General features: G+C 40.4%; 1 long non-coding RNA gene across 1 annotated transcript; it reads right to left on the bottom strand.

The window, feature by feature from the left end:
* Positions 1-3,267: 3,267 nt before the first annotated feature.
* LOC108492215 lies at positions 3,268-6,763 on the bottom strand. Its single transcript, XR_001873039.1, has 3 exons — positions 6,429-6,763; positions 5,847-5,912; positions 3,268-4,293 (listed from the first exon to the last, which is right to left on the bottom strand). It is a non-coding gene; the product is annotated as an uncharacterized LOC108492215 (long non-coding RNA).
* Between the last annotated feature and the right edge of the window lie 14,265 nt (positions 6,764-21,028).

Below are 21,028 nucleotides of genomic sequence, written 5' to 3'. Positions count from 1 at the left end.
AAGCAAGCAAATAAAGTGGAAGGTAGTCATATTTTGCATTAATTTGGAGTATGGGATTCAAAAAATCAATATGAGTACCTACAGTAGCAAATGCTGACATCTACAATAGTTCACTTGTATACTGCAGCATACAACAGTACACTATACATAGGCATGTATACTACAATGAGATGGCTGTGACCTAGAATTGGCACCTGTAAAGCAAGTATCTAAGTTTAGTGAGAAGAATCTCACCTGAAGGGACAAACATACACAGTTCATCCATCACGCTTTTACTTAAAATATTGTCCAGCAGTGCAAAAGGAGTATCACCTGGCATCTGATTATCTAGGCTGACTAAGAAATCACATGAGCACTGCATTGATGGTAGCACATGTGGGTAAAAAAAGGCAAAAATACCCTGGCTTTCAGACCACCTCTTCTCCAAACAACATCACTTTGGCCTTGCTCAGTTTGCATTTCAGCCTCACAGTGCAGGAGGTGCGAGTGGATTTGCAGTGTCTGCTCTGCCAGAGCTCTGTAGCAACACAAGTATTCCCGCAGTGGTACAGGTGCTGTCACACAGTGTGAACTGAGGGAGGCATGCTCCTCAGCAGCCAAAAACACCAGACCAAATCCAGGTTTCATTACTCATTTTGTAGCTCAGTGACATTTCCATCAACTCATACAAGCTCTAAAAAAGAAAAGAGCAACTTTGGACCAGTGACTTTGGAATCCTCTTTGCTGCAGTAGGTATTTTTATTAGCCCATAATACTGCTGAGTGAGTCTTACAGAGATACTTATGAATATGAGAAATCAGAATTTTTTATGAGGATGACATGTCATTTTGACCTTAATATTAAATTCAGAACTTTTGTGGTGAAAACCAGTGCAGATTACCTGTTTACATAGTAGTATTCTGGTACTGCACAATTCCCCCAAGCAGCACATTTTGCACATCCAGCAACTTTCTTGCATGATTGTCAGCAGTAAGCAATCCACTGGCAACACTATACAAGAGTAAAAGGATTGTCTTGCACACAGAACCTATTAAAATGAAAACCACTAGGCTCTGTGTTCAAGGCATTCAAAAGTCAAAGTCAGAAGCATTACTAATGACAGGCACATGTAATAAGATCTGTGTGGTGAGGCAATGCATCGTTGCGGCCAGATTTAGAGCCATATCATTACTTTAGAAATATCAATAGCTGGATAAGATCCAAGTTACTTCTTCATCCAGGCAGTATGACTCCTGACTCCAGTGAAAATAATAACCTGAGTTTGTGGAGACAAAGTCCTGATCAATAATGAATCTTAACATGTCTATGCGATCTTCTGCCTTCTCAAATGTGAATTTGTACTGACACCTTCTTGGCACTTTGACAACAGTGGCTGCTCACTGGAAGCTGAATGGCTGAAAGCCGAACAAAAATATGATATCTGAAGTATGTTTTATGAGAAAAACTACAGCACAACTTTAAAATGTGGCTATGGAAAAACCAGAGAAACATTTGATTGTAGTTATTACATTTCTGATATGAAATGTAACCTGACACAAGCATGTTCAAGCCCCTAAAAAACACATACAAGACTTTAGTCCTTCAAACCAACTCCCCACGTTCTGGAGCCAAAGGACAAACATCAGTGAATCTTTTCAAGTTTCTCATGGATTGCTCACCAGCCTTGAAACTGAAAACAGTACCAATTTTGTTGTTTAACGGAACACCACAGATTAGCTATGGGCCACATATCATAGCCATGTGACTTGGAGTTAGAGATGCACAGCTCTGAACTGCAAACATTTCATTATGCCAGCTCAAATTTCTGATGCTCTGCCTCTCAAAACAATCCAGTATTCACCAACAAGGTCCTTAGAAACCTGTGGGAAAACAGGATTTGTTTTACTAAATCAGACCCCTGACCCATTTAATCCTTTCCCTGGTCACATGAAGAAGCTGGGCATTCATGACTACCAGGATAGGTTTCGCTTTGAGTTTCACTATAAGTCAGAGATTGACCTATATGTTAAATTGCAGGTACTAGTTTTCATTTTGAACTTTCATTATCATAAATCTATATGTGAATTTTAGCTTTAGAATCACTACATTTTAAAAATGTTTTTACAACATGTTCCGAAGATCTCAATTCTATGGTGAATGTTCACATGAGGAAAGAGGACAACCTGTCTGACCAGGTTTACTCCATGATCAAGTTCTAAGCTATTTGCACAAGTATGCTGACAGAAATAGAGAATTCCCCATGCTGGGAAATCTGTTTTACTAGTAGTAGAGTAGGACTGAGGCCCCAAATAAAACGTCCTGTACATTTTATGCAACTATTGTATTACTTTAGTAAGTGTTAAAGTAGATGTTAACATTAAAAATACTTATTGCCACTACTCTGATAGAAATGTAAGTATCTCAGACATGGATTTGAACAGACATTCCTGCAGGATCGAATGGGAATTCATCAAACAGCATAAATGCTTGCCTGAACACTCACTGTTGTTGGCAGCATAACCGTATCTGAAACCTCTGATTGAATCAGGAACTCTAACTGTTTCAAGCCATTTTTTCATCTGGACTTCCAGACATGCCACTACTGTTTCACTCACATGTCCTGCACTGCATGGTTGATGGATAATGTTTCATGCATGTATGTATGATATATACGGTCCTAGTTAGGACAGCTGAGTTCATCACGGTATGGGTGTAACCCAAAACTGTGTATTCTATAGCCTTCCATGCCATTTCCCAGAAACTGTTGTCAATAGACTATTAGCACCTCTGCCCATAAAAAGCCTGACTCCTCAGGCTATAAACTAGGTGTTAAGAGGCCTGTGAGATAGGAGGATGCTCTTACCTTTTATGGAACTCCCTGAGGGAAAGAACTGACCATTCCTGCCTGAACTGGAGAATATATAAACCTGGAGTTTTCAGAACTTTTCAACCACTCGTGGGATCCAGAAGGAAGACTGCAGCTCGTCGCTCTCAACCTCAGCTGGACTGCAATCACCGCTTCTGACCAGACTGCAACAGCTCTCCCACCAGCAGGTTTTTCCCCTCTCCCTTTACTTTGGACTTAAGCGGGGCCTAGGGAACACCACTTTGTTCATGCCCCCAAGGTACTGGGTTATACATTTGGGTTTTGTGGGTTAAGACCAATTGTTTGTTTGTATGATTGTACTTACTGTATTATTTTAATAAATTGTTATTCTGATTTTATAATCTCTCCTTTGAGTTGGGTTCATTACCCCTGCTGGTTAACTCTTAAACCAGCACATATACAGAAACCAGAGGCCAGAAAAATACATTTTACTCATAGCATTCCAAGTCTTCTCCAGAGCACATATACATATATTAAATTCTAGAAACCCTGACTTTTTAGTATTTCTGTAAAAATTAAGCTTGTTCAACAATTTCACAATGAAAAACTGAAAATCAGGCTTCTGAACTCATGTTTATATGCTTTAAGAAATGACCTGATTTGCAAAAGCACTGAGCCTTGTGTGACTTTGGTGGATTTAGGGGAGAGGTTTTCTAATAGAGCTGGAACAAATGCCTAATCTGCTGCCTTTTTGGTTGTTAAAAGTATTACTGTTGAGCTTAGTCAAGCTTAGCTGCTAACTTTTAGACTCTGTTTTTGAAAAACAGGTAGTCATAGGGACTGAACAGTGCAGGGTTTTCAGAACACCACCACTGAAACATGCTCCCTGTTTCTGAGTGTTTACTGTCACTGCCTGCTTGAAAGACTAACAGGTGTATGAGAAATGGGATATGAGAAAGATGTCTTCTTGTTTCAAAATAATTTAATCCTACCAGATTTCCTACGCCCCCCTTGCCTGAGCCTGGAAGGAGGAGATATGCCATCTGTTTCAATAAAACATGAAAAGTACACACATGTGACTGGGGCAATGCTAGAACTAGGGAGAGCAGAAAAAGAATCTATCTTTAAAATATTAAATACGAAAAATTATAAAACAAAATTATAAAACACCTGTCCTTTCAGCACTCTATTCTACCATACTTATGGAAATGTTTAACTACTACAACTATATTTATAAATTTTCACTGAAGCATCACATTTTTGCCATTATCAAAGCTACAGAAAGTTTATAATTTAAATCAATAGTCTGAAGGAGTCCAGAAAGCTCAATCTTCCCTATTTCTTTTTCATTTTTATTTCATTTGTCAGTTATTAGTAGAATCTTCTCAACTGTGTTTCTCTTCTAGGTACTTTTTCTTTTAGTGACTGAGTTTCCTCATATTGCAGCTGATGCATTTTTCAGTGTTTTTTGATATAATTACCAAATTCTGAAAGAAAATGAAAACAATTACATAATTGTCTTAGAGACAGCATTATAATTAAAACTCTCAGAAAAGCAACCAGAGGGATTTACTGTAAAGAAAATATAATACAAGCACCTCAGAAAAGGTTGAAGTCAAACATTCTAATAAAAGAAATTATACATCTGAACCTGAACAGATGCCCTCGAGAACTTTATACCTTAATCAACACAAAATATCGCATTTACATTAACAGCACATATGCAGCAAGACTTGTCACCACAAAACAGTTATTCAGAAGTTATAAAAGGTAAGAGACTGAAGCTATACATGACACTGCAAGAAACAGTGTTGGAAATAAAATGTATGACAAAGATTAAGAAACAAATTAAAAATATAAGTGAGATTAATCTGCAAAAAGAAGTTAAAAGTTTACTAAGCAATCTATAAAAAATCAATAAAAGCTGAAGATGTTCTTGTTGAAGGACTAATCTAAAAGGTTATTTCTATTGCTTTGAAAGATCTTCAAGTTGTGGTACTGAAAGTGTTCAAATATTGTATTAAAAGTCAGTATAAACTTTTTTAGGCACAGATCACCAAGTTACTATGCTTTTCTAAACTTTGGAAGTATTTGCAGCTGCACGCAGCAAAATGAAAACCAGCTGGACTCTCTTATACAGCAAAAGGGCAAATTTAAAGAAGTTTCACATTTTTGACTTGCATGAAAAATCTTCCAGTTAAATCCAAGAGAAATACGAACATTTACCCTACTAAAAAGCCTTAACCCTTTCGTTCTGGCTTTGTGTGGTGATGACACAGGAGAGGATGATCAGGTGGCGGGACTGGTTAAAACCCAACAAATTTCTGCTGCTGCCCACAGAGAGGAAGGGTGACTGTGTGCACACAGGAAAACTCCCACCAGTGGCAAGGTGTGATATAAGCCCTCAGAAGTGCTCAGAACCCATGTGGAGAATGGTCCCTCTGTATGTAGCCTGCACCTCTGAATTTACAGCACCAGAGTTATTACGCTATCTCCTGAATGCCATCACCACACAGAAAATACTATTACATTTGAAGCTAATAGAACATGTGACCAATTATTCTCTTTTTCATGCTAGAAGCCTCAAACTGCCACAGAAGAAGTCAGCTTCCTTCTGTTGCTGGCAGTTAACATTCATTTTACATGTGTTTTGACACTTGGCAGTAGATAATTACTGGCCATACTCTTCCCCATGAAGTACTTTTCCTTGATAATTAAGAAATCCTTTGAATTGTGGACAGTTCACTTTTCTACTGCTAAAGATTGCGAGCAATTAGTATGTAAATTACAAGTTGACACCAACAGCTCATATGGACAAGATAATGCTCAGGTACTCAAGGCTATCTGTGCATAATGTAACAGCAAGAGATAATAATGATTTTTAGAAGTTTCAAAGCATTTAACTTAAAGTGGACCAGAACACAGAACTGCTTGCTTCCTTCTATCACCGTGAGTTAAAGCACAAGCTCAGATAAAATCAAAAGATACAAATTTATTCGGGAGAAATTCTTCTTTCATTTCCCTTCTTTACTGTTTTTACCTTTGCTACACTTGGACTCACACCTCTGTGATGCTTAGTCTGTGTGGCGCCCATGAAAAAGAGGTTCTGGGAAAAGAGATATAAAAGTCAAAACACTGCTCAAGACTGTGACATACTTTGACAGTTTCAGAGGTGTTATTCAGTGCTTGAATAAATTAGGACGCAGCACCCTTATAATCAGCTCTTGCTTCTGCCTTCCAAGTTCCCCCAGTGCACTTTTTGGGACTACAAAGCACTATCAATTTTATTAGCAAATTTTATTTTTAATATATCTTTGTATAACCATATTTATAGAAAATGCTGATGCTTCTTTCCAGTGAAATTACTGATTCGATTAATTTATGGTACAGATTGATGCATTCACTGTATAGATATGAGGGCATTCTCCTAATCTTCCATTGCAACTGGTTTAACAGTAATTCCACGGGAAAAAAACATTTTTACTTCATTTTTGTTCTTTCATCCCAAGTTGCTTCCCTGATTTATTTCTCTGCCACTGCAGGTACTACTTAGTACACAGAAGCGCACGAAATGTCTTCAGGATGTACGAAATACATGGAAACAGACTGGTGACGCATTCACCTAAAGAGCTCCACTTTCCACGGAACTGCCTTTGTTTACTCCAAGGCACCCCGAGGAAGGGAACGCTCCGACACGGCCACGGCCGCCCCCTGCCGGAGTGGAGCGGGGGCGGCAGCCTCGGCGGCGCCGCGAGAGGGCAGCGGCCCCCAAAGACCGGCGGGAGGTGGAGGGCGACGGCGGCCCGCGGCTGCTGGTGCCAGGAGGGAAGAGGGGGGGACGGCTGCGCTTGCGGCCGGGCCGAGGGCGGCATCTCCAACAATCCCCGCTGGCTCCCGCAGACCTCCCGCCCGCATCCTCCCCGAGTCCCGCCGCGCCACGAGCCCCGCGCCCCGCCGCTCCCCGCGCCCCCATTGGCTGCCGGCTCCTCAGCGGCAGCCAATCAGAACGCAGTTGTCAGGCTCTCCCGTCTATTTTTAGCACGCACGAACAGACGCGCTCGGTGGCAGCTGCGCGCGCGGAGACGCGCGCTCGCGGGCACGCGCGCTCGGGGGCGCGCCCGGGGCTCAGGGCCGGCGGCCTGGATGGGCCGCGGCGGCACCGGGAGCCCGAGTGAGAAGGGAGCAGGAGGGCAGCGTCACACCCGGGCGCCTTCCCGCTGGAGGACAGATGGAAACCAGATCCAGAGCCCACAGCCTCAGGCAGTGCCTTCTACTAAAGAAATTGTCGAATGAAAAGTATTATGTTAATAAATATGTAAATTAATTAATTGCGATGACTGTTGCAACCGAGAATGGCTCTGCAGAGCACTCCATCCCTTGTCCTCCCAGCTTTGCTTTCCCCGGCCTTGAAGTGTGGACGAGGACGGCCCCCGTGCACAGCGCCCGGTGTGCCCGGTGAGGATCGCTGCCCCCGACCTGCAGGCACTGCTTGGCCTCTTGAACGAATTGGCATCGGAAGGGAAAGGTCGGATTGCCAGCATGGGCTAAATTGTGCATCTTTAAAATATTATTTTGCATATTCTCATTTAATTAAATTCACACATAAGGCAGCTGGCTGTGTCTGTAACTGATGTGCTTCTGAGACATTTGGATAATGACAGATGTGTAAGTTCAGGAGCAAAAAGATCAGACATAAACAGGTAATACATTGAATATTTTGAAGGGTTCAGATATTTCAGGTAGCAGGAGCTGCATTTTTTTGCAGTTTCTCAGAGAGCTCTGGATTCAGTAGAGCTTTTTTATATATCCCTGAATTCAGAAACATTAGACATGTGCTGAAGCATTCAGGAGAGGGACAAAGCAGGGCCTCTAGTTCAAAAAAGAAAATATTAAAGGACAGTAAGGAAAACTGTTCATTTAATTTTTAAATCAAGACAACACAGTAATAATAGTATACTCTAGAAATGTCAAGGAAAAAACTGGTCTTACTAATAAAGTTTTTAAAGATCCTTGTATAAACAAAAAAGGTTTATCTATCTCTCTAAATATATGAGTATTTAGCCCCAAGTAATCAACTGTTTTGGGGTTTGTGCATAGTGATGGATTGTAATAGCTCTCGGGTCTTTGTTGTGACCTGCTCACAAAAAATACAGAGTGGATGAAATGCAGACTTCTCTGTGCACTAAATCTGCAGTCCCCCAAAGGAGTAAACTGATCTGCAGCTCTTGTGCTGACCTTACAGTACAGGAATGGATTTCACTGCCCATGTGCACCAAGATACTTGAGAAAAAAATCTTTTGAAATAAGACGGATTCTCCAAATTCAGCTAACTGCCATTTGTTTTTGCAATGAAAAGTATTCCCTGACAAATCTTTCAATATGAGAGCGAAGCAGTGCCTGGCTGCTTCTTGTCGTCATCAGTTCAGTGCCAGGCTGTTCTGAAATTCTTGTACTCATTACTGGATCCTCATGGATGCTTTTCAGTTGCCATACAAATCGGCAGCAAAACAAAAGAACAAAGTCTGCTGTGACAATGTTTGGATGCCATTTCAAAAAAGTGGCCTGTGGATTTAAAATCTGTCCGAAAAAAATTGTTGTTTATTCTGTCATTGCCAGAACACTGATATAGTCAGAAACATTATTTCAATGACGTTTTTACATGCCATTGAATGTTTTCTCTGTGTTCACGGGTTGTCAGTCTTACGTGCAGATTAAACTTAAGTTCTCACAGAGGAAGTTCACGCAGCGTGAATTTCGTTAGCTTTGCTGATCCCATTATGCTCCGTAATTTGAGAGTGAAGATTGCTCTGCATAAATATTCATCTAGTATCTTTCAAGTTTTCACTTTTCATTCTGCTGCTACCTGACCTTGTCTGCCACTTTTCTCTGAATTATCATTACTGCTGAGCAACCCATTTGGAGAAAAAAAGGCAGTTGCAAGACTAAAATACCCAAACAGCACTGGATGTGTGGATTGTCACTAGGACAAGTTGCAGCCCATTGCAATTTATAACTGTGGGCATTAAAATGATCTAATGTGCTGTTTGGAATTGATGTGCGTTTCTCTCAGGAAATGTCATGGCCTCTGCCTCACACAGGGGCCATACTGAACACATGGGTAGCAGCACCCCAGTTTCCAGTCTGAGCACTCCAAGCCCAAGTTATAAGTTTTTCCTATTTTAATTGCAGTAGGTTTTTTAATTGTATCAGTTATTTTTAAAATGTTTTTAATGCAGTTGCTATCAATCCCCAACCCAAAAGCTCTGCTTGTGCATTGAGGTGAATTGGCATTGATGAAAATAAAAAAATGTAATGTGTTTTTGTGGAGACATAGTGTCTAATCAAGGGCTTCTTCCATATCAACTGAGTTTAAAAGACTACACATTAGAGAATTTAAACGCAAACATGATAAAATTGACCACAATTCTCTCATGAATCCTCAACAGATACTGGGATATGATGTCTGTTCTCCACAATTTTTAATCTAGCCAGTAAAGGAAATTGCTATTCTGATCTGTTCCCAGATGTACTGTCTTGTGTTTCAGGTCGTGTGTTTCCAGCATGTGAGAACAGGCACAGATTTTCTAGGTGAGCTAAGGGGATTGCAACCCCATCCCCCTGCACTTGTGTTGCAGTGTGTGAAATGTACTTAACTGTGCATGTGATGGCTGTGCGCATTAGCTGTTTCTTTTCAAGGAAGACTGTGTATGAGTTTCCACACCCTCCACTTCCATTTCATGCCAGCCAAGTTACCTACATTTGGGAAAATCAGTCAGCACTCCTGAAATGCAAGGAAAGACGGTCCCTGGGAAGGCCATTCTCCAGATCATGGGGTCTCACATACATGTTTCCATACTGTGATTTCAGGGAGACAAGCAAGACAACTCTTTCAGTGGTTCAGACTTGCAGTCACAGCTCCCTAACACAGAGCTCCTCCAGAAGAAAGCCCCCCCCACCTCCACGCAAAGCAAGCAGCTGACTGAGAAAGGCAAGAGGCACCACAGGGATGCATTCTGTTGCAGGAGTGTGACAAGCCACTTCACAAGCTGTGCTGCAGAGCTTCCTGAAGCTTTCCTTAGGCAAAACATTGGAGAGCACAGCCTGTTCTCCCATGCAGTACTCTGAGACAAGCTGGCAAAGAGAGATGTGCTTTTCTGCTTGTAAGATGCATAGTTTTGCCAGGTACTATCATAACACCTTTTTTCTTTCCCTTTATTTTCGTCCACTCAGAATTCCCATAGACACCACTTACATAATATCCCTGCTTATCAGCCTGACATCTTGATTGCAGAAACTGCACAAACAGGGAGAAGCTGCTAGATAGCAGGCACCAATGCCACATCAGGTGAAAACAAGTAATCATATTACTCAGGAAAACCAAGGTTGTGAAAATATGCCCTCCTTGAAATTCAGGTTTAAACCAGACATACTTCCCTGCTGACTGAAGTGAATGAAATCTCTTGCCAGCTAGACAGCTTTGATCCAGTCCACCAGGAAAAAAAAAACAGTGCAGGGTAGAAACATTCATGTGACGAAGGCTGTGATTCAGAAAGGTCTGTTACAGCCTGTCTTCAGGTCAGCTGCTTGGCCCTGGTCCTGCATGGATGTACTTACCTGTGCACTCATGGAGAGACTAGCAGTACCCTGGACATCAAAGAAATGGACCAGATATTTTCCAACAGAATACTGGGCTGTTACTCTTTCTGTAAAGAACTGCTGTGTTCATAGTGATGCCCCAGTCTGGTTTAGTCGGAAATTAGAGTAGCAATCATTTTCCCTTTCAGAGTAACATAATCCCATTTTTAATGTGTACTTTATACCCTAAAGCCTTAGAATAGATATTGTCCCTGTTTATGAGGACTGATGCTGACATTAATATCTCTTAATGCCCTTTACCTTTTTCTAAAAGAAAATTGTCATGTAAAAGACCCTTGTTCTTCTAATTAAGATCAAATCATTTATAGAGTACATTATATTTTGGACCTGTCATATCAGAGTGTATACATCACATTGACTTATGCGTGGTGCAGTCAATCTGCCATGTGAGTGAAGGATTATGCACAGGCTTTCTGGATGCTTTGGGGCTTGAACCCTGCAAGCAGTAGATCACAGATGCTTTCTGTCATGTATTAGTAACTGTCTCAGCATGAGGACTGGAAGCCCAGAGCTCCCATAAATGCTAAAAACGTTTCACCTCCAGGACTTAGAATGCATAACTTAATGTGCCAGTGAAGCACTCTGGAAGCTGCTTTTATTTTATCTCCAAACCACTTCTAAAAGGATTTCAAGTTCAGAGAAACATTACTGTGTCATAAAATTTTTAAACTAATGTGACACTCCGTGATTGTTTTATTTTTGCCATGGAGGCATAGCAACTATGTTCACAGGCAAAAATGTCTTGTTTCAGTCATCTAAGGACAAAGTCACCTATTTGGTGTTCCTGGTTGAGCAATAAGAGGTGAGTAAACCTTACCTATCCTTAATTACAGCATTTGTTGTATATATTGTAATGGAGTCCCTGGTTAATTGACAAGCCAGTGTCTCCTAGCCCTTCCTAGACCTGAACCACTGCAGCTTGCCATGTGACCTTATTACTTGCCATATCCTAGGCCCTGGAAGAAGAGAGGGAATACAGTGTGGGTTTCTTGCAGTTGTTAGCACAGGCTTAGGAGGAGATTAGTACTTGAGTTTGCTCATGGTCACACTGGACTAATTTTCAGCATTTTCTTGCTGGTAGTCCCTACCTTTGTGCAACCTCAAATGGTGGAAGCATTACTGATAAGCATTTATGAAAAGAAGAAGTTGATCTTTTGGGAGCATTAATTTTGGTACTAGAAATAGAAGCTAATTTCCTCTGGTCTGGGCTGCGTCTGAACCACTTCTGAGAAGCAGTTCTTTGAAGGAAATCCAGACATCCGCATTCAGTCCCCGTCCCTGATAACACAGCCAACAGATCTGGCTACATCAGCTGATCTGGTCAGCATCTTATTCTCTGAGTTTGTGAGAGTGTGGCAATGTGCACTGCTTTCTGGACTAGGAATGAGTTCAATAGCATTTACAGTACAATCATGGTAGTGAAACAATGTAGAGATGGGGACTTATCTCATCCTTTTCCAACCATGACTCATGTCCAAGTGCTGACTAACCTGTCCTTAGTGTCAGTTTTTACCCAAGTTAATGAGACTAGGTTACTGATTGTCCCCAGGAACATGTTTGAGGTCACATTCCAGGCCCTTTTCTCCATCCAGTGCTATCTGGGGTCCTTTGCATCCTTGGTACTGCTGCCAGTTCAAAAGAGCCATCTGTAATGGTCCTTTAGCCCTGAGGAATAACATGTGGACCTATTCCTGTTTTGAGTGGAAAATTTTTTCTTTTACACAAGATACCTACAGATGTAGTGGGATACCTGCTCTATTCTTCACTTGGCGGGCAGAAACAGATTCTTCCTTGGGGGTTTGACTTGTCTCCTCCCTTTCTTTCTTCCTTGCCAATGCTTCTTTTAACCAGAGAATAGTTAACCTGTCTTGCCCCTCTCCTTGCTTCCTGGTTGCTTCGATGCAGCCTTTTATGAACTGAGCAAAAGGTAATCTGATCTGTGGGCAAATCCTTCCTCTGTCTGCAGATGGCTCTCGGCAGAAGCAGGGCACACAGCTAAATATGGGTTAGAAAAATCGTGCTGTACCATATGGCAGAAGCAGCTGTACAGCAAGGTAGCATCTGAGATGAAGCCCAAATCTGTCGCTGTCACCAGTTGTGCTATGGCTCTGGCAAGCTTACTTTGTGTTGGCTCCTGGCCTCCCCCTTCCCTGAAACATCAGCTTTTAACTGCTGCCAGAGGCACTGTCATTGGCCTTGTTTTCTGTTCTTGCTGCTGTTCCAGGTCAATAGATCCCATGTTCTTCCAGCACTCTGAAAAAATAAATGGTCTCCCAGAGCTGCGTTCCCCTTGTTTTCCTTCAAGATAACCATCATCAAGTGAACAAACATTGAAACGATTCATATTGATACAATTTCTTTGTATAACTGGTCACTTTTAAAGCTTTTTTTGGTTTCTGCTTTCTCTTGGGACAGATACATTATGGTGACCAATTAGTTCAAACCCTGTTATGTTGCTTTGTAGGTGTTTAGCCAAGAATGGGAACAATAATCATGTAAATCTTGTGGGTTTTTTTTTTTGGTGAATTTCAATAGCATTTTTGCTGTGAAGTGACACTTTTAAGAAGGAAGCAGACTGTTTTAAGAATAATGATTACACTAAAATTTAGAAAAATGCAATTGCAAATAATATTCAAGAAGTCAAATATATCCTGACCTTACTTGGCTTCTTAAAGTGCATAGCCCCAGTTAATGACTGGACAATTAATAACTGGATCAGTTGCCAAGAGCAGGCACTGACCTCTGAGTCCAGATGACTTATGATATTTTTGAAGAGAGTACTATTGAGATTTCTTTTAATTCTCCCTCTAATTATATCCATTCGTGTCTTTCCTTACCTTGTAATTTAAGCCCTGGAAGAGATTGCTTTTTTGCCCTTTGGATTTTTAGCTAAGATTGCCCCCCCTTCCTACTAGAAGTTACAGCAGGTTTCATGTTGTCCCTGATTTCTTGTATACATGTGAGACATAACTGAGGGCATTACAAGAACTCATAAATTTGCTATCATAGAATGTGGGATGGAAAAGAATGGATATTTATAACAAAATTGGGAGAAAAATTAAAGCAGAAATCAGTCAAACAAATGAACAATGCACCTCCAACCCCAGCAAAAAGAACTCATGTGTAAAAGGATTTAAAGTCCGTTTATTTGTGCAAATGAATGCAGTAGTAAGAGATAGCACTCAAGGCTTTAATACTTCTCTTAGTATCTCTATAATTTGAAAAATGCCCTGTATTGCAAAGTGACAAGATCTCTCATATATCTCATATATGATTTTTGTAAATTCATTTTATATGCAATTTTTAAAACTGTATTAGGGAGAAAGAACTCAGTATGTTGTTGAACAGAAGAGACAGTCTGAAATTCATGAAATGAAAGATCACCTTAAGCTGTTGCTTTGAAGTTTCACCAGAATTTTCCAGCTTATTTCCTACTGATGGAAAACTTGCCAAAAGTACTCTCGGCAGAGATAAAAATTATTTGGCCTGCTGAAATCTACACACTTGGAGATTATCAGCAGATCAAAGGCACAAGAGTCAAGCTCTATGCTATAGACAATTTACATAAAATTAATATATATATATATCACTGTGTCTTTATCTCTAGCTAATTAATGCACTCATTACTTATGCAGGTAGCTCTAAGCAGGATGTGGAAAGATGTGCCAGTGAAATCTACAGTATGAAAAGCACATTTCAGATGATTGCTTTAGACTTTAAATACTTCAGGCTGACCTTATTGGATTTGTTTTCTTCCTTTGGACAACTTTCAATTACTCTTGAGTTCCTCAACTTTTTGCTGTCGTTATTGTTAGAGGCTTTATTGAGTCCGAAGTGTCTCTTATGTTTTATTTTGTACAAGCATGGTTTATCTTTCATTAGATTAGGGTTATTTGGAAAGTGTCCTTTGAACGGAAACAACAACTGAAACTGGGATTCTTATTAACACAAGTGTTTTAACTGATAACAGGCCCTGGAAGCTTTCTTTCTTTTAATTTCCTTCTGTGAAAGAAGTTTTTTGAAAGATGAGCCTTTCAGTGCAATGTGTTTGCTTTTTGCAGTCCCTCCTGCCATGCTGGGCTCAATGGCCTTGTCACCAGTGGGTCTCTGCAGGAAACCAGAGATGGGGTGGTGGGGACCAGGGAGGAGGTGGCACAGCCTTGACTCTGGTCCCACCTTCTGACATATGACAAAGCACACACTGATAGCTGTCTTTGCTTCAGCCCATAGACCTGCCCCAAACATTTCACTTCAAATAATGTTAAGCAGTGAAATGTTGAGGAACATCTACCAGGAAAAAACTTGTAAAGAAGCACGGGTTGGAATAGAGAACCTACGATTGCTCCTCCTGCCCGCTGCAGCAAAGTTCTTGTCCTCTGCTGGATGTGAAACTCCTCACTCCTCATGGAAATGACATCTGCAGAAGTGTCTTTGATGGATCCAAACATCTTGCCTGTGTATTTCAGCTCGGGAAGGGCTTTAGCAGGGTATTCTGGGAGATCCAGGTACACACCTGCTACAGAGGTGGAGGGGACACTTTAACACTGCATTTTCATGCCACAGACTGAAAGGTTTTCTTTTCAACTTATCAGTGGGAAAAATCACATGCTACATCTTCCTAAGTTGCCACAAAACACAATTGTCCTGGGTCAGGCCAATCGCAGAACTTTTGACAAGTTTCACACTATCCCACACTTTCTTCCCTGACTGGGTGGTGAAAGCATAAAGCAATCCTACTTGAGGTGAAAATATCAAGGTGGTATGGTCACTCTAAGTGTTTCTTTAATTATCTGTAAAAATACAAGTGCAGCATACAAAGCTCCTTTAAATAAATTATTTTCTTCTAACTCTAATTTGAACACATCAAGGTTTCCTGCTCTGAGTAGTAAATCCTGATTTTTTTTGTCATTACTTACTATGTATTTGTTTGTTTTTAGTTATTGTATCTCTCAGCTATATTGTCATGTTTCAGTCTCAATTTCTAGGCTTGTTTGCTGTGCATGCTTAGCTAAAAATAAGCTGCCTTCCTCCTGGATTTATTGTATAAATTCATTTGGTAGCTGTTACACAGTACCTTCCAGATGATACTGACTTGCATTCATTTATGTCTTGTATATGCTGATGGGTTTTTCCAACAAGAATTTGTATCAAGCCCTTCTCTCTTGTCTTTCCCAAATCACAGCACAATTAAAATATATTTAAAATGTGTAATGGACCCTTAATCTTTCTTGATATGGTTGCTATCATTTCGTATAAGACAAATTTCATTTCTTTTGGACATCTGTGGTATTTAAGCCAGTCCTAAAATAAATGGTCCTAAAATAAATGTTGCTCTTTGATCTGCAGCACGGTATTATTCTGGCAGCTCGGGCTGCCCTCTCACAACCTTGTTTGTCCAGTCAATACCTCAATACCTGAGGTATTCTCATCTGTGCTACATGATATACTCTGGCCTGTGTATTTCTTTGTGGAAAGGACTGGGTGAGGTTCCTTGGTGGATTTATACAATTGCTCAAAGCAGCAGATCATAATGGCCTCTCCTTTTAAAATCTATCAAATGACATCCTGATTTGTTCAGATACTAATGTTAAGAAAAGAAAAAAAGAAAAGAAAAGAAAAGAAAAGAAAAGAAAAGAAAAGAAAAGAAAAGAAAAAAGAAAAATGAAAAATTAGGTCAGTGAAAAGCGTCATTCCCCAATGCAGAATATAGGACTTGGGGAAGGAGCAGCAAGACTGTGAATGACTAGACGCAAAATTGTGCAAAGGACAAAGGGGGAATGTCGGGGGAAAAAAAATAATAACAGGATTTGATATGTTGCAAGCCTTACCTATTAACTGGTAAAAAGGAGTTATCCTAAATATTACCAATTGGATTTAAGCTACAAATATGCTCACTCCTTAGCTGTTTCCAATTAGATCAATAAAGGACACAGATACCTCTCAGCTGCCTCGGTCATATGTAGTTCTAAAACTTATGTCCTTAAAGCAGCTTGTTGTGCTGCTGCCCAGGCCCCTGTGCCCCTTTATCTATGGTCTTGGTTGGCACTTACAGAAAACACAAAGTACATAATCCAGTAAAAGACTCAGGGCTTATTGCCAGCTCCACAGACTCAGCTGCGAGAGGGCTCACTGGGGTGTGGAGTCCAAATTTTGTTGAATCCTTGGCCTGCAGGAATAGAATTTATTCAGCTCCAGACCATCTGTTGAAACTTTTTCATGCGTCAATAATTAAGTAATTATTAGGGCAGAGAAAGCATGCGTCTGTGGCCTGGGGACAAGGGTGGGGGTGGCTTGACTCCTGCACAAGGTCTGTTGAACACTAAATGTGAAACACTCAGACGCTTGTGAGAGCAGAGGCAGGAATCTTGTTTGCTGTTGTAACTCAGAGTATCATTTTTGATGGACTACCCACCTGGGACCTTTGAGATGGACCTTCAGGTCTCCACAGGTACCAAAGAGAAACATGGTCCAGGTCTTATTCCTGCTGGACAGGAGAACTAACCAGAAAATCACCATGCAAAAGGAGGAGGTGTACTCCTTCCTCCACTTTGGCTTTGCATGACAGGCAGAGATCAAGGTCAGTGCTGGAACTCATCAGCTTGAGACTGGCACCTCCTGTCAGCTCCAAGTAATACCTTCTCACAGAGAAGAAGGTCAAATAATACAACTGAACTTGTATAGTGCAGGCACGTCCCCACTCAGCTCAAGGGGTTTTCTGCTTCTGTTCATAGGGTGCCTAAATCTTTACACTGAGTTCAATTTGAAGTCATGAATTCAGAGGCTCATCTACTTCTAACAACATCAGCTGGTTTAATAAAAGATGTTACTTCATTCTCTGAGCCCTCCCCTCTTTATTGGGTTCCTACCTGCCTAAATCAGGTCTTGTGTGGACACGGAAGTAATTTTATTGATCTGGATCATAATACTTTTGTATCATACAGGGATGGGTCCCGAAGGTCCATGCATAATCACTTCTTTTATTGAAGGTTTGGTTTTATGGACCTTATTAAAATTGGGTTTTGTTAACCCTGACATCAGAAGTTGTATCTTGATGTCATATGACCAGAAAAGACATTTTGATAAAGCTAATTCAGTCCAGATGATTAGTGAATAAATGTACCAAGTGGGTTTTTTTATATTTTTTTTTTTATTTTTTGCTTAAAAAGAAGGTAGCAAAAACACATAAGGGAGTTCTAATGTTTGGACAGGACTATATTATATTTCAGTAAAAGGCAGGGTTTCATATAACCCCAAAATTTTATGCCTGGGTCTCATTTTTAAAAGTTGCTTAGTACTGAGGAACCTACCTCCACTGTATGATATTTAGTCTGTCTTTTGTGGATCATCGAGACCTACAGTGAACACATTCCCAAAGCCAATGGGACATACAGCTAGAAGATGCCCTGTAGAGCATTCAAAATGCCACATGTATGGCATTTGTCTGTGCTGTAATCTATGCCTGAACAGCCTAAGGGATGCTGCAGGCTATCCCTGACACATGCCCAGGGCTAGAAGGCAATGGATCAGGAGAAATATTATGCTTACTTCTGTTCCCAAACTTAAATGCTGAATACATGCTGCCATGAGTTTCAAAAATATATTGACTGCATAACTCTGGCCAGTAAAGTGCCCCAAATTCTAGCAGCTCTGTGGAATGTCTGAGACAGCAGCTTTCTATAATATATTGTTCAGACAATGTAGTTAAAGTGATTTAAGCTGAAATAATATTGCCACCTTCATACTTCTACCTAATACCTGCCTTGATATTTAAATACTTGAAATCAGCAGAAAAAAATGAAGGGGAAAAAAAATAGTGAGTTTTTCTCACTATTTCCCTGTTGCAAAGCTGGGGTGGGAAAGCCTTACAAATATAAATGGCACATCTGCAGATAACACAATTAGTGACATTTCTGGCTTGAATATCCACCCTAGGGAAGCTGCTGAACTTGGTGAGGAAGTTTTTATTATTATCTCATTATTTACTTATTATTTCATCTGAGCAAAAGCCAGTTTACAGAATATCCTTTGGCCTATTTTTTACTAACACTCTTTGCTTCCTAATTCTGTACTAAAGTGTATAAGAAATGTAAATTATTTATTAAAAGATGCAGTCTGGGGCCCATGGGGAAAACCATGCACTCTCAATTTTACCTAAGCTTTAAGAGGTAATGTTTTATGTCTCCGAGGTCTCAGTGAGATCTCATTTCACTGGAGGCATAGTCCATCTGTACAGAATGCTAAATACACCACTGGATGTCACCCTTGCTCTCCCCTGAAACAAACACAGCAATAAACCGTGAGGAATATAGTTTTAAAATCCTGAATACACTACAAGGTGGTAAATAGCAGGCTAGGAGAATTTATATATGACATATGAAATAGCCTGCTTTTGAAGGATTGTATGAACATTTTACGTGGAGAAATCTTTGAGGCTAAGACTACTATTGATTGATTTATTTTTAGTGCCTCCAAAAGTAGCATGGTAAAGTTGAAGCCTGTAGAACCTACTCTAACTCAAAATTTGCAATTCAGCATAGGAAGTCACCACTGCTGCTTTTGCATTTTATTAAGTTTCTGCAGAGTCTGGAAGCTAAAGCTTAGTTTAAGTAAAAAGAGGTGAATAGTTTGTGAGCTCTTTATAGGAAAAACTCTCTCTGCCACCTTCTTGCCAATGCCACCAGATTCAAATACTGTCTGGTAGCAATAATACAGATGTTCAAAGTTGTCTCAGCAACTTCTGCAGTACCATCCTTCCAAATAGTTTTTACTCTTGTCACTTCTCCGTGCTTTTGCTCATGCCTGACTACTGTTTCATGACTGTCAAGAGAAGTCCCCTAGACCCCAGGAACATAAGTTCATTAGTCACAGGTCACTGCATAAGCTATGTGGGGGAAGGGAGAGGAAGATACATAGACCTTGTAAATTGGCCTAGCTCTGTCTAAGGGGAAGAGATGGCAATGAATGTGAGCTAAGAATTTCCCCCAAGAAGTTTAGGTAAACCTGTTGAAACTCTCTCTGAGACATCCTTAGACATTACTGGCTAGTTGTAGATGCCCAAGAGCACGTAGTCCTCTCAGGTTCCTCAGACCAACTAAAAATAGGGAAGGGATCTCAAAGTGGGTTTTGCTCATACTCTTCACTCATAAATCATCCTGTGAGATAAGATAACTAGAGATAAGTGTAATTTGATGACTCATCAGCAAGACAGAAATTAAAGACCGGAGAAGAATGTTGGCGTTCACACAGAAATGTTCATGAAATACTGCAATTATCCTTGCTTGTGAGACACAGTCCCAAATGAAGAACTATTTATCAGTTACTAGCACTCTAGTTGTTAAAGATTGTTATTTTTATGTTGTGGTTTCTATATAAACATAAATGTCTTTCACAAAGTGTACTGGGTTTGGCTGGGGTAGAGTTAATTTTCTTCACAGTGGTTAGTATGGCTGTGTTTTGGATTTGTGCTTGAACATGAGGTTGATAATATAGAAATGTTTTTGTTGTTGCTGAACAGTGCTCACACAGAACCAAGGCCTTTTCTGCTTTTTTGTACTGCCATGCTGGTAAGGAAGTTGGAGGTGTGTGGGAGGTTGGGAGGCGACACAACTGGGACAGCTGACCCAAACTGACCAAAGGGATATTCCATACCACATGGCATCATGCTCAGTATACAAAGCTGGGGGAAGAAGGAAGAAGAAGGAGGACATTGGGATTGATGATGTTTGTCTTCCCAGGTAACTGTTGCATGCGATGGGACCCTGCCGTCCTGGAGATGGATGAACACCTGTCTGTCCACGGAAAACTGTGAATCAATTCCTTGTTTTGCTTGTGTGGGGCTTTTCCCTATTAAACTGTCTTTATCTCAACCCATGAGTTTTCTGGCTTTTACCCTTCTGATTCTCTCCCTGATCCTGCTGGTGGAGGGGATGTTGGCAAGTGGCTGTGTGGTACTTGGTTGCTGGCTGGGGTTAAATCATGACACAAAGTAAGAAAATCTGAAATCACTGAAAATGGAAACTATCTTATGAAGAATTTTTATCAAAAATTAATTCTGATTTTACCCTCTGGTTCTACAATACCATATGTACTGAGCAGTCCACAGTGTAAGAATTCTTAAGTTCTTACTTATGTAGTTCTTAAGACTAACATATTATACATAACCTGGATCTGGGAAACCTGCAGGAAGCAAGGCAATCTAAAATAGCTAAACCAGAAGATGATAAAAAAGAAAAAACATTCTGTATAAATTCAAAAAGAAAACTGAAATTTGTTGTGCTTCTTCTTGAGCAACATTAAAATAACAATGAGGCAATAAGAACTATAGTGTAGGTTTTGGAAAAGAAAGAGAAGGAATCTAAACCAAAGCTAAATGAGTCTATGCAGATTTATGGGACGGTCCCAAACCAACAGAGTTAAAGGACTAGGACATAGGGCTTACAATTATGAGAAAGAAGTCATAGAGCAATCATATTTAGCTGAAAGATGTCACTGGTAATGAAAAAATTGTACCAAATTCCTTTATGTTTTTTCTAAATGTATTCCATTGAATATATTTGTGACATTAAT

The sequence above is a fragment of the Lepidothrix coronata genome, unplaced genomic scaffold (genome assembly GCF_001604755.1).
Source record: "Lepidothrix coronata isolate B3197 unplaced genomic scaffold, Lepidothrix_coronata-1.0 Scaffold9, whole genome shotgun sequence".
Classification (NCBI taxonomy): domain Eukaryota; kingdom Metazoa; phylum Chordata; class Aves; order Passeriformes; family Pipridae; genus Lepidothrix; species Lepidothrix coronata.
The sequence above is the reverse complement of the archived record's forward strand: the minus strand, read 5'-3'. Positions and strand labels throughout refer to the sequence as shown.